The sequence below is a fragment of the Siphateles boraxobius genome, unplaced genomic scaffold, assembly GCF_051911475.1.
Source record: "Siphateles boraxobius isolate OS27281-9 unplaced genomic scaffold, OSU_SipBor_1 52, whole genome shotgun sequence".
Lineage (NCBI taxonomy): Eukaryota > Metazoa > Chordata > Actinopteri > Cypriniformes > Leuciscidae > Siphateles > Siphateles boraxobius.
Window position 1 is genome coordinate 134377 of NW_027509164.1, and position 14206 is coordinate 148582.

A 14206-nucleotide genomic window follows, 5' to 3' on the forward strand; every position below is an offset into this window, starting at 1 on the left:
TTTCCTGGTCCTCCACCCTCCCTGTCAAATTTTACTCCTAAAATTTTCAAATCCTTTTCTTTAAAATCCAAATCTAGTCCTCCTGTGTCCACGTCGCCCCACGGCCCGAAGAGCAGGGCCTCGGACTTACTCCTGTTAAGCTTGGCGCCCGAGGCCCGACCGTACCAGTCAGTCAAGTCCATTGCTCTTCGTACTGATAAAAAGTCAGTCGCTAAAAGGGTCACGTCATCCATATATAAAACGCAGGTCGCCGTCAGTCCACCAGTTCCTGGGATATCTAGTCCTTTAATCCATTTATCCCTTCTCAAGATCTGTGCCAGTGGCTCAATACAAGCCACATACAGAAGGGGAGATAAAGGACACCCCTGACGGACACCGCTGTGGATATTTACAGCTTTGGAAAGATGCCCATTTGCAAGAAATTTGCTGCTTAAGCCCTCATACAGCAGTCCCACCCAAGCTATAAACCTCTCTGGAAAGCCCATTTTTTGCAGTACCTGAAGGAGGTACTGGTGCGAGACCCGATCAAAAGCTTTTTCAAAGTCTAAATTTAGGACTACAAGCCTAATGTTTCTGTCTCTCGCATAACAGATGGCGTCTCTGATCAGTACCAGGCTGTCCGTGATCTTCCTGCCGGGCACAGCGCAAGCTTGATCCAGGTGGATTACGTCCTCTAAAACAGTCGACATGCGTGTAGCTAAAATCTTACTAAAAAGTTTACAATCATAATTTAAAAGAGTGATTGGTCGCCAGTTTCTCAAGTCAGTCTTGTCTCCTTTTTTGTACAGTAATGTAACTATCCCTACTCTAAAGCTGTCTGGAAGTCTGTCAAGAGTCTCAAATTCTTTAAAAACTGTAAGTAAGTCATGTGCTAAAATGTCCCAGAAAGTCAGATAAAACTCAAAGGGGAGTCCGTCCATGCCCGGGGACTTCCCCTTCTTAAAACCCTTTAAAGCTTTTTCCAATTCTAAAAGATTAAAATCCTGGGATAAAAGCACATCTGGACTCTTAACTTTTTTATCTAAAAACCCTAAAACTTCCTCTAAGATGCCATTGTGTACCTCTTTAGTGCCGTATAAATTACTGTAAAAACTTTCAATTTCCCCTAAAATCAGGTCAGTTGTATTTACTTCCCCCCCTCTAAAAGTTTTTAAAATATTGATCGACCCTCCCCGAGCTATTGTCTTTTTAAAAAAATACCTGGTACACTTCTCTCCTTCCTCTAACTCCCTTTCTCTACATCTTAAAATGACACCTTTGCTCTTTGTTTCAGACAGATCTGACATTTCTTTCTTTACTTCTTTTATTTCATTTGTAAAATCCAATCCATTGTTTAAAAGGTTAAAATATCTCTGCAGTCTTTTTTGCAACCCCATCATGCGTCTTTTTTCTTTATTCTTTTTTTCTTTTCCAATTTGTTTAAAAAACCGTCCTGTCCTTTGTTTCACCATCTCCCACCACTGTGCACGTGAGTCGTAAAAGTCCTGGAGTGTCTGCCATTGGCTGAACTGCTCCCTATACTCACTAACCACTTCCTCGTCCTCTAATAGGGAACAGTTCAGCTTCCACAGCCCTCCCCCTGCAGTCACACCCGTGGGGAGTGAAAGAGTGCAAGACAGCATCATGTGGTCGGAAAAAAAGAGGGGGGTCAATGTAGCATCGGTCGGCGGGAGGTCCCTGGTAAAAATATAGTCAATTCGAGAGGCTCTGGCACCGTCACCACTGAACCAGGTGAAGCCTTCCTCTCTTTGATGCATTGTTTTAAAACAGTCAACTAACTTAAAATCTTTGACTATATTTTGTAATAAAACCGATGTCTTGTCGACCTTAAAATCCTCTCCTACCCTCCTTCTGTCCTTTTTTGATAATACACAATTAAAATCCCCTGCTACCACTAGGGGAGCCCTGCCTAGCATGTGGGGTTGCAAGTCTTCTAAAAGCTCATACCTGTTATTTTTTTCAGTAAAACCATACATATTTAAAATGTTAAGATCCTTACCTAAAAAAGTCAGATTTGCTAAAATTGCCCGCCCGTCCCTCACCACAGTGCTGCCCTTCACCAAAAGGTTGGGATTTTTTATTAAAATAGCAACACCGTCATTTTTGTTAAAATTGGACCCACTCCAAATGGAAAATCCTGGGGTCCAAATCTCCTCCCACTTCCTGTAATTTGTTAAAAAGGGCAAACCACATTCTTGCAATAAAAACACATCTGACTTAAAAGTTTTTAAAAAGGATAACACACTCTGTGCTCGCAAAGTAGACCTCACACTTCTCACATTGATTGTAGAGATAGTGAGGGCCATGAGCAGTATGGTTAAAAATACAAGCATTAATAGAAGGATAAAACCAAAAGACTGCAGAAAGTTACATTAAAATCATGTTATGTCATGTAGCACTTGCTTCTCCCTTTCCCCAGAAAAACTGGGATCAGGAGGGCAAATGCTCGCCGCCTCAGAGTCCACAGAGAGAACCTCTTGTGGCTCCTTCGGTGACGATGTTCTAAGCTTAACGTGCAAAAAGGAGACTTCATTGGGAGATTCTGCGGGCCACATACGGTCTAGATCTAACGAAGAGGAACTATCTAGCCGATGCGATGCCCGCAGCCTTTTCTCCTCTGTTTGAAGCAGAGGAGATCTCGCAGACCTTTTTTGCACCTGAGCATTGGGGAGTGAACCCTCGGATTCACCCCCACTATCCACCACACTAACCTCCGATACGGTGTAGAGTGAGGAAGCCGTTGCATCCTCCTCCTCCTCCTCCATTTTGTTTTCACTTCTCTCTTGTTGGGGAACGGCTTCCTCACTCTGTTCGCTGTTAAAACTTGACTCCGCCCCTGTGGCCGCCCCACTTCCTTCCTCCTGCCCACTCCCTGAGGCTGGCTGGGAAATAGAATTTCCCGCCAAAACCTCAGGGACCGCCTCCTCCTTCCTTTGCTCTTTTGTTTGTTCCACATGTGGGGCGGCCATTTTGTTGCCTTTCAGTTTGTTGGCAAAACTTTTAGGGCAATCTCTGTAGAGATGGGATGACTCCCCACAGAGGTTGCACCGCCTGCCATTGGTACACTCTTCAAAAGTATGACCAATTTCTCTGCATTTCCCACATATCATTTCCTGGCATGCTTCAGCTAAGTGCCCAAACTTTCCACATTTTCTACATAATTTGGGCATACCCTGGTAGTGAATGTAGCCTCTGTTCTCACCCAACACAATCATAGAAGGCAGATGCTTCAGGCCCTGGTAGCCCCCAGCGTCTTCCCATTGTTTAATGGGAATTCGCCAGGAGCATGTCCAAATACCATCCTCATCTAAAACCTTGACTGGCTGGCTTCGAACTGTGCAAAATCTGCCCAGCCAGACACAAATGTCCTCCCCAGTCACTGTCTCATTAAACATTCTAACAATCACAGTTTTAAGTGTGTTGTCAGAGAGGTTTTCAACAGTAAACATGGACAGCTGGGATTTAGCTACTTCAAATCTGTGCCAGAAATCATTCAGGTGGGAAACCGCTCTAAAACTAACATCAAATCCTTTGTTCAGGGGCAGAGTCACGATGCAATTCAGATCATCAGGTTTAAAATTTAGAGTTTTTTGGATCAGCTTCCTGGAGAAGTCAAGACGTGACATCCCCAGGAGCTTCCCCTCAACTTCTTTGAATAAAAAACGCACGCTGTGGTGCCTCCTCATGCCGGCACGGGCAGCCGACATGGTGGAGACACCAACAGCCTAAAACTTTAAAAAACAATAAATAAATAAATAAATAGATAAAAAGGTCTTACCTTAAAACAGAACCGGAATAAAAGCAGCTGGATCAATGTACCTCTCAAAAGTTTGGGGCTCAAGTCACTGAAGGACCCAAGCCGGAAAAACCTCCAAGAGGCGATCGCTGTCTCTACCCTAGGACCAGACACTTGATCTTAGCCAAAAGGCCGAGAAGCGATGACACAATGACGCAGAGGCGGGGGAGCCGTCAAAGGCCACGCCCACCTGGGCCGTGGCGAGAGGGTCTAAAGGTCGCCAACAAACAAGCTCAGCTCACAGCAATACAAGCTCAGCTTGACTGTTGACACCGAAAATGGATCACAGCAGAGCGCACAACACGACACTTTGGAGTGCAACCTGGGATTTTGGACCAACAAACATTCTGCCCTAAAAGTGAGCGGGCAGACCAAAGCGTACGTCGTAGAGACTTGAAACTCTTGAGGGATGGTAGTACCCGCCCGGTCTACAACATCACCAAGGCTCGGCCCAATCGGCCCCAAGGTGGCGCTGCAGCGATCAGAAGTACGAAATGCCTCGTAACTCCTGAACCGTCCGTCGCAGACCCAAGTGTCTTACATCACCGGAATCCTTGGCTCGGGCCAAACAAGACGCAGGCCTCGGATTCGATGGTTGCGCTGGCGAGATTTTCGGGTATTTGGGATTTTGTGAAAAAGCTACGTTTGCACACTAGTCCTAGGTCTTTCGCCCGATCTACCCCAAACCGGTGCAGAAAGATTCCCTGGAGTCTGATTGCCGACAGCGATGGGGAAAAAAGTCGGAATTTCGATTCACGTTGGCGACGGGACGCCAAAACGTTGGGAGTGGGCGAGGCGGGCTTTACTTAAATGGCCATAACTCTCCAACGGAATGAGACAATTACACCCAAGTCGGTACACCTGTGCACGGGCTCAGCCTGTGCTCAGGTGAAAAGGGATGTGGCGACTGGCCACTTGGTGGCGCTGTAAACAGTAAAAACAACAACATGAATACGGCCATAGGCGACTGTATGTCAGGTGATTTTTCACACATGCACAAGGTATTCATACCACATGATAGAACTCCTCATTCGGAACAACTTTGCTTCTAGGACCACTGCTGCCAATAAAAGCGCTGGTTGAATAATGGAGATTATTTGAAGAATGATGAAAAAAAAAACTAAAAAACAGCCCTACTTTTGCAGACTGGTCCTAGGTTGAGAGTTTTACATCTCTCGATCAACCACTGCAGTTCAATTCTCTGGACTTCCTAGGTCGTTAACTACCAGAAGAAGAGGAACTCGAACAATCTGCTCTTTTAACCAGTGTGTCCAGGGGAGAGCGCGAACGCAGTCCCCCACTACCATAAATTATGCAGTCGAGATTCCCACATTTGGGGAATTCGCAGGGGTCAGCACAACCGGAGTGCAATGGCCGAGCCTCGCCCTGGGTGAACCACCTTCCTGATCATGGTGTCTCCCCTGCCAGGTAAGTATGAATTCCCAGGCCTCCCGTCAGAGGCACCGTGTCCCTCTCCGCAATCCTCACCAACGGTCGGACAATCAAACACACACCTGATTCAACTCATCAGCTCATTCGTAAAAACTCCAAGAGATAAGAGAGAGACATCAAAAACCTGCAGAGTCGGGCTCTTTTGCTGTTGTTGTTGTGGATGATGTTGTTTTCATGCTCCGGATCCATGAGCCAAAAATCAATTTCATACGCGGTCACCGGATAGTGGACGAATCAGATGTTAAACGAGATAAGAACAGAGTTGTTGTTTTTTTTTCCCTCTCACACCACCATTACCTGTATAGCATATGATCACCTACAACACCTTTAAAGCACCCATACACAGCAACACAGCTGCCACACAAGACTAAAACATCTCTTTCATTGAACACAGTTTTTGGGGGTGCACCGTTCCCAGAAGTACTGCAATACCGGGTCGATGCGTGGAGTGGACGGAGCAAGCCCCTCTTCCATCTCCCAGTTCCAAAAATCAATTTAATATATGGTGCCCGGGTAGGGCACGTATCAGATATTAAACTGATAAGAACAGATACTACACTTGATCTTAGCCAAAAGGCCGAGAAGCGATGACACAATGACGCAGAGGCGGGGGAGCCGTCAAAGGCCACGCCCACCTGGGCCGTGGCGAGAGGGTCTAAAGGTCGCCAACAAACAAGCTCAGCTCACAGCAATACAAGCTCAGCTTGACTGTTGACACCGAAAATGGATCACAGCAGAGCGCACAACACGACACTTTGGAGTGCAACCTGGGATTTTGGACCAACAAACATTCTGCCCTAAAAGTGAGCGGGCAGACCAAAGCGTACGTCGTAGAGACTTGAAACTCTTGAGGGATGGTAGTACCCGCCCGGTCTACAACATCACCAAGGCTCGGCCCAATCGGCCCCAAGGTGGCGCTGCAGCGATCAGAAGTACGAAATGCCTCGTAACTCCTGAACCGTCCGTCGCAGACCCAAGTGTCTTACATCACCGGAATCCTTGGCTCGGGCCGAACAAGACGCAGGCCTCGGATTTGATGGTTGCGCTGGCGAGATTTTCGGGTATTTGGGATTTTGTGAAAAAGCTACGTTTGCACACTAGTCCTAGGTCTTTCGCCCGATCTACCCCAAACCGGTGCAGAAAGATTCCCTGGAGTCTGATTGCCGACAGCGATGGGGAAAAAAGTCGGAATTTCGATTCACGTTGGCGACGGGACGCCAAAACGTTGGGAGTGGGCGAGGCGGGCTTTACTTAAATGGCCATAACTCTCCAACGGAATGAGACAATTACACCCAAGTCGGTACACCTGTGCACGGGCTCAGCCTGTGCTCAGGTGAAAAGGGATGTGGCGACTGGCCACTTGGTGGCGCTGTAAACAGTAAAAACAACAACATGAATACGGCCATAGGCGACTGTATGTCAGGTGATTTTTCACACATGCACAAGGTATTCATACCACATGATAGAACTCCTCATTCGGAACAACTTTGCTTCTAGGACCACTGCTGCCAATAAAAGCGCTGGTTGAATAATGGAGATTATTTGAAGAATGATGAAAAAAAAAACTAAAAAACAGCCCTACTTTTGCAGACTGGTCCTAGGTTGAGAGTTTTACATCTCTCGATCAACCACTGCAGTTCAATTCTCTGGACTTCCTAGGTCGTTAACTACCAGAAGAAGAGGAACTCGAACAATCTGCTCTTTTAACCAGTGTGTCCAGGGGAGAGCGCGAACGCAGTCCCCCACTACCATAAATTATGCAGTCGAGATTCCCACATTTGGGGAATTCGCAGACGTTCTCTCTAGCGAAGTGCAATGTCTACGTTGAACGTAGACAGTTACGGCCCCTCATTGGCCCAGAGTCTACGTTCACTGTAGACTCTAGGCCAATCAGAGAGCCGATCTGTCTACGTTCAGCCGGCGAACCGTTATTGGCTCAGAGTCTACGTTCACTGTAGACTCTAGGCCAATCAGAGAGCCGAACTGTCTACGTTCAGCCGCGAGCGTAGACTTTCAATCAGAGCGAACAGGTGATGGAGATCGGAATAAACCTTTTCAGAATTTGAAGGTAAGTGACAATGATATATTATCGTGTAAAAAATGATAAATATGATTGTATTATGTGTCAAAGTACAAGCCAAACGTGACGCATGACTATACTTAACTGTTTATTACGTGATGTGTGAGAACGCTAGCATTACCGTTTCATTCAATCTATAATTATGTTAGATTGAAGTCTTTGATTGTATTACTTTGTTATTCATTATATATGTTAGATTGCTGTCTTCGATTGTATTGCTTACTACTGAATTTCCATATATGAACGATTAGCTCACACAAGGTAAACAATAATAAACGCCTGCAAACGATTACACATTTAAGAATATGTTTACGATCTGCTGATCCTTCATGCTTATAAAATATCACGTGAAAAGTTAAGGTGAACTACATTATATTGGGCATTCAAGGTAAGCATGATGTCATCAATTTTGGGGGGTTTATATGTGTGAATGTTTACATACACTTAGTTATTGTGAACAGGTTATGTGTATACAATTGTGGAGGACCATTAATCAAATGATCACAGTATGATTAGATTTAGTATTCATCTCTAAGGCTGTGTGGAGGACCATTATCTTTTTGACTTACTATTTAATGTATCCAACGTCATTTTCCACAATTGTATACACATCACCTGGTCACAATAACTAAGGTTATGTAAACATTCACACATATGAGCCCCAAAAATTGATGACATCATGCTATGGGGTTTATATGTGTGAATGTTTACATACACTTAGTTATTGTGAACAGGTTATGTGTATACAATTGTGGAGGACCATTAATCAAATGATCACAGTATGATTAGATTTAGTTTTCATCTCTAAGGCTGTGTGGAGGACCATTATCTTTTTGACTCAAATGATCACAGTATGATTAGATTTAGTAGTCATCTCTAAGGCTGTGTTAAGGTCAACACTTTTAAGGTCTGCCCACTGAATGTATACCATACCATGTAAGGTTCCCTCAATCAGACTAAATTTGGAAGACTTGCAGCATCAGATAGACACTGGGGTAGGTGAGATGTTGCAAACATTACCTTTCTGGAGTTTTTATAACACTTTGAGTATACTGTTTTTTATTTATTTTTAGACAATTGACCAGACATGGACCCCTTATTGTGTATCCTCGACAAAAGTGTGCCAAAGGAAAGGCAACAATGCCTTCTTAAGGCAACAAAGGAGGCCAAGGCGTATAAACCGTGCCAAACTACGGACGACGGCGACCTGAGGGATGAAAAGAAGGCTTATAACAAAGGTAATACCTTGGGATGTTTTTTCCACCTTATGATTCCAACGCAGTCATGATAACCTACTGTTGTGCACTAGAGAATATGTGCTTGCGTGTTATCAAGGGCCGAACAATTTCTGTTTTCAGCTAAAGAGAGATGCCGGCTGGTCACGTCCACTCCAACGGAGGTGCAGTGTTTGGGTCAGCTAATAATCACGTTTGGGAAATACAACGGGAAAAATTTCAAATGGCTGGTGGAAAACGACGTTGGATACATTAAATAGTAAGCATGTTGCACTAGACAGAATCCAACTATGTTCAGTATGTTTTTCATAAATTAATTATGCTTTGTCACATTTTAGTGTCCTTGATCGCCACGTCAAAGAAAGCCTGCATCCTGATAAAAGAGCCATCAATGACCGGTGGATAAAGGACTACCTCCTGAGGTATGCGCAGCTGCTTCCACAGGTCTCCTGCCACCTCGAGATGAACGTGGACAGGGCCATTTACGGGCAGGGGCGGTTCAGGTCGTTCACGTTCATCGAGATGTGGCAGTGGTACAGTCTGCACAAGCTGCTTCAGGCTGTCCCGCAATCTGGGACCGACTACGAGCGAAAGATGGCTCAGGAGGCGTACTGCTCTGTGCGGCATTGGCTGGTGATGAATGAGGAGGACATCACCACCAAATCCCTGAAGCGCTTCAGGCAGTACATTCTCGATAGAGAGGTAGGTTAAGGTGACTTTTAAACAGCCGTGATTGTTACTACACATGCTATGTTGACAAACTTCAAGAGCACAAAGCTGTAATTCACAGAAGCCTTCATCTGATGCCACTCCTGCTGCCGCCACTTCCAGCTCTTCAAGAAGAGAACCTGAAAGAGCTTTATCGCCAGGTATGTTTTGCACATACAATGAATTTGTTTTGGTGACAGAAGCTTCTACAGCACAAACAGAATAACAGTGACAGGACACAGATAATACAAATAATAAAACTAGAATTAGTATGCAACAATGAAAAACATTTATTACAAAAAAGAAATACACAAAATACAAAAATGTTTTTTTTTAAAGAAAATATACAAAAAAGTAGACAACAGATGGTATGTACAGGTATGCATGTACAAATGCAAGGGAATGTAAATAAAAATAATGTAAATTAGAAGTGTGGTGTGTTAAATCAAGGTTTAATAAATCAAGGTTCCCCAGCAGCAGCTGACACCTCCCACTCGTCGTGGTCCGATGACGTTCTGGACGACTCCGTCTTGGTGGATGCCCTCGACACCTTCGAGAGCCAAGAGGTGCCCATGTCCACCAGCCAGCCAGCAACTGCAGAGCGTCCCGAGCAGTCTCCTCTGTCTACCCGCAAGAAGGCAAAGCACAAGAAGCAGCATAAGGCCATGCTGTACTCGCTTCACTCCACCAGCAAGGCTGCCTCTAATGTGCGTCCCGAGCAGCAGATGCTCCTCCCGTCCTCAGCGCCTGGTCAGTCACCCTCTGATGCTCGCCCCAAGGAACTGCCGTCGACCTCCAACAGCCAGCCTGCGCCTGCCACCCCTTTGCCGCAGAGTGACTCTCCTGTAAGTGTAAAATCATAACATGCACAAGCAATGTTAATGCATTTCAGAAAGTCCCTAACTAAATGTTGAATGTTGTATGTCTTGTGTCTTGCAGGTGGAGCTGGAAGGCTGGGTGCGGCTGTGGGAAGACTCCCATGGCATCCCGTCAGCAGACATCCCCTGGCTGAAGGAGGACAGCGAGAGAGGCCTCTTTACGCCTGTCCAAATCTACAAGGACATCAAGGGCGTCATTAGAAGGCGGCGCGTCCTGAAGTCAGACAGGATGTGGTTTTATCCCCCCGAGCCACCCGGCTTCGTTAGCGGCGGCATCCCCACTCCACAGGCCTTTTTCCGAGGCCGTTTTTTCTTCTGGCGCCCCATCGGAGTGTGGCGGTGCTCCCTGAAGTGTCCGCGTGGAGATAAGTGCCCTGGGGCCGGAGGCAACACACATCTCTCCAAGTCTGGTTACCATACCCGGGTAAGGCTCAGTCTCTTCAGACCTTTGTTTAGAGTAATACATACATAATCATTGACTACTTAACACACATGAATTCTGACTGAGGCATCATGTACCTATTTATTTTTGTTTTTTAAGAGGGGGCACAGTGTCCACAACACACAGAAACATGTGCTCGCACTTACACCATCGGCCTCCTGCCATCCTCCTATATGACTGCTAACTACAGTAACATAAGTAGAAGATAAATTATTAGATAATAGTCATCCATGCATGAAAAAGTCCCATTTGTTTTCATGAGTAAATGCTTTGGGAATTTTAAACAATTAAATATTTTTCTTACAGCATTTACTAACTTTCTTAATGTTATTTACAATTTTCTATTGTTATTGTTAGTTTATGATGCAATAATAATGTTAATATGTATCATGTTATTCTTGAAATACATTTTTAATTTATCAATAATTGTCAATCAAAATGTTAATCTGAAATGTTAATCAAAATGTTGCTGAAAATGAAATGTCCATCAACATGAATTTTAAACTCCTGAGACATTATTATTATTATTATTTTTAATCAAAGCATTCACATTTTACATTCACAATGTAAAATGCTACAAACATTATAATGCTCTGATTTATAGCCTTGAAACCCGCAATATACAAGACGTCTCTGAATGCTGCTCTGTGACTGATGTGTGATCTCGCTCGCTCTCTCTCTCATCCTCTCTCCGATGTGTGTTTTAGGTACGTCACATCTGTGACGTGTCCGGTTGGTACACCATGGCAACAGAGGTGGTCTCCTGTGGACCGTGCCTCAAGGCTGCCAGGGGTGGAGCGAGTTGTCCCATGGGTCGGTGGCTGGCCTGGGACGATGTAATATTGCAGCAGCTGAGCGAGGCTCATCGGGCCATGTTTCCGGCCGTGCTGACCGCAAAGCGTGGGGTGGACAAAACAGTAGTTCGCCTCCTGCGTGACCGCACGGAGGGAAACACCATGATCAAGGTGTGGCGGCAGGTGCAGGAGAACCACATGGAGGACTACCATCAAAGGAAGGATCTCTACACCACGCTCCTCATGGCCTTGGTGGAACCCGGAGGAATCGTCTCTGCGTTGGGCCACGGGGAGTTCCAGGCGGCACCTCTACCCAGAGAGCTACCCTGCGCGCGGCTCCTGCGGCACGCCTTCCTCCTGGCAGAGGCGGACAACGTACAGGACTACCGGAGCCAGATCCTCTCCACGTTCGGCACAGTCCTGAAAATGGATTCCACAAAGAAGGCAAGTGTGTTGACATACAAGTACTCACAGGGAAACGCAACATTATGCAAAACTAAACTAAACTGTTTTGTATTTGTTTGTTTGTTTTGTTGTAGGTGGTGAAGAAATTGTCTGGGGAGGGCAAGGGCTCGGCCGAGTGGTTCACCAGCATCGGCAACGAGTACTCACAGATCGTGTCTTTTGTCCTCACCTGCGAGGAGTCTGTAGAGAAGCTGGGTCCCATGTGCCGTGGCGTGGTGGAGCGGTTTCGGCTCGCCAATCAACCGGCACCCAAGATCCTGTATATCGACCGGGGATGCTGCAAGGCACAGGGTCCGACGGCCCTGGAGACGCTCTTCCAGCCTTGGGTGGACGACGGGATGGTGATGAGGCTGGATATTTTCCATTGGATTCACCGCTTTGATGCTGCTCTGCGTACCGAGGCCCACTCTAAGTACGCCGCCTTCAAGTCTGCGCTGGTCGGGGCAGTGTTGGCCTACAACCGTGAGGACCTCCAGCTCCTCATCACGGCTGTCAGGGCCAGAGACCCGGCCATAATGGAGGTGGTGACGGACGAGGATGTTGTCCGGCGTTACATCTCCCGGGACCAGCTCCAGCATCATGTACGGCGTCTCACCCTCGGTGCCCAGGAGACATTTCGTCTTGTCCACCTGGTAATTGAAGAGCTCAAGGGTCCCGCAGGGCTCGACGAGAGCGGGGTCAGCCTCTTCAAGTCCCCTGGTAAGAAAAAACACCTCACGCACACACACAATATGTGCAAAATGACAAGAGCTCATCATGCATGTCTGTGGATTTTTGTGTTTACAGCAGCAATTGATGAGATGTGGGCCAGCCAGCAGCGACACCTGGAATGCATCCAAGACCCACCAGGCATGGCCATGTATCGGGTTGCCCGCACCACGACCATCAACGGTGTGGACCTCCCGTATTATAAGGGCCTGCGTGGGAGCAACAGCCTGGAGGGGTTCCACAAGTCGCTGCCCCATATGATTCCAGGTAATCTAAGGGAGAAAAATACTTGTTTAACAGCAAACAACACGTGTCCCTTTTGTATCATTCTGATAATACCTGTTGTTGTGATGTTCAGGTCCCCACTGTGCGGCACGCCCTTACCAGGTCTACCTCATCAGTGGGATCGCCAGGTGGAACTCCGACCGCAGCTCGGACGCCGTGTTTGGGGGCAGAGGCCGGCACAACAGAGTATACTCTGCACCGCTCATTGACCGCCTCAACTCCCGCTGCCAGCAGCTGTTTGGTGAGACGGTGGAAGAGAACTTCAGGGCCCCGGCCGCCGTCCAGTCAGACGAGCTGCTTGGCCTTGAATATCTTTTCAGCCAAAGCACGGGGGAGGCCTTCTCTCTTGAGGGCATTGTCAATGACGGTCCTGGGCCGGAGGAGGAGGTCATTCAGCCTGGGCAGGCTGACTCAGACGACGAAGCAGACGAGGCGTACCAAAGCGACGAGGACCATCCTGCTGTCCAGCCCCACATTACTCTTACCAGCAGTGAGACTGCTACTGTCAACCCTCCTGCCTTTGTGAGTAGAGTACCGACTTGTCTCATAGAAGAGAATACAGTAATCAATGTTGAAAAACAAGATATTGTATGCATTGGAACTTACCTAATTTTCTGTGTGTGTGTGTGTCTCTGTGTATGTTTTACAGGAGGATGTCTGCAGTGACAATCCTCTGCCGGGGTTTCAAAAGCTGGAGGCATTCTGTGCTGCACTGGTAGAGGTCGGCTTGACAGACGAGAAGCTGCTCCTCAACACCGCGCAAAGGAACAGGGTCCTCGAGGCCTGGAATGCGGTTGAGGAGCACGACAAGCAGCCACAAAAGTACCACCAGCTGTACCGCACACATTGGGGAAACACGCTGTACTGCCGTACTAAGAGGGATGACCTTGCTGACGCCGCCTTGGTCCAGAAAGTGAAGATGGCAAAAAGGTATGCGCCAGCACAGCAGGACATCAGCCCGCAGCACAACCGCCTCATGTATGTGCTTGTCAAGCTGCTGTGGCTGCGCTCCCCTAAGGCCTCTCGCTCCAACCCCGAGAAGGCCAGCATCCTCAAGGCCTATGACAGGATCCAGCACCGGGTCTTGGTGGATGACCCAATCCTGTGCAAGGCAGGCATCCCTCTCCCCAAAATAAACACCAAAACAGTGAGGGACTTCATCCGGCAGCAGGAGAGGCTGGTGAACCTTCACGCCACCAGGCAGCCAGCCGTCATCTCCAAGACCACCTCGGTGTCGTCTGAAGAGCTGCCTCCTGCACCGCGCCAGCCTGCCGTCCTCCCTCCACCTGACTACCCTGTGATGGAGTACGTCCCCACGCCCAGCACAGCCGGCACAAAGGTGTTGAAGGGACGGGCCAGCATG

The 14206-nt window shown here is 47.2% G+C and overlaps 2 non-coding genes across 2 annotated transcripts; both read right to left on the bottom strand.

The window, feature by feature from the left end:
• Positions 1-5068: 5068 nt before the first annotated feature.
• LOC143713689 (U1 spliceosomal RNA) lies at positions 5069-5232 on the bottom strand. Its single transcript, XR_013195239.1, has one exon. It is a non-coding gene; the product is annotated as a U1 spliceosomal RNA (small nuclear RNA).
• A 414-nt stretch (positions 5233-5646) lies between these two features.
• LOC143713659 (U2 spliceosomal RNA) lies at positions 5647-5837 on the bottom strand. The gene has a single exon (XR_013195211.1). It is a non-coding gene; the product is annotated as a U2 spliceosomal RNA (small nuclear RNA).
• Between the last annotated feature and the right edge of the window lie 8369 nt (positions 5838-14206).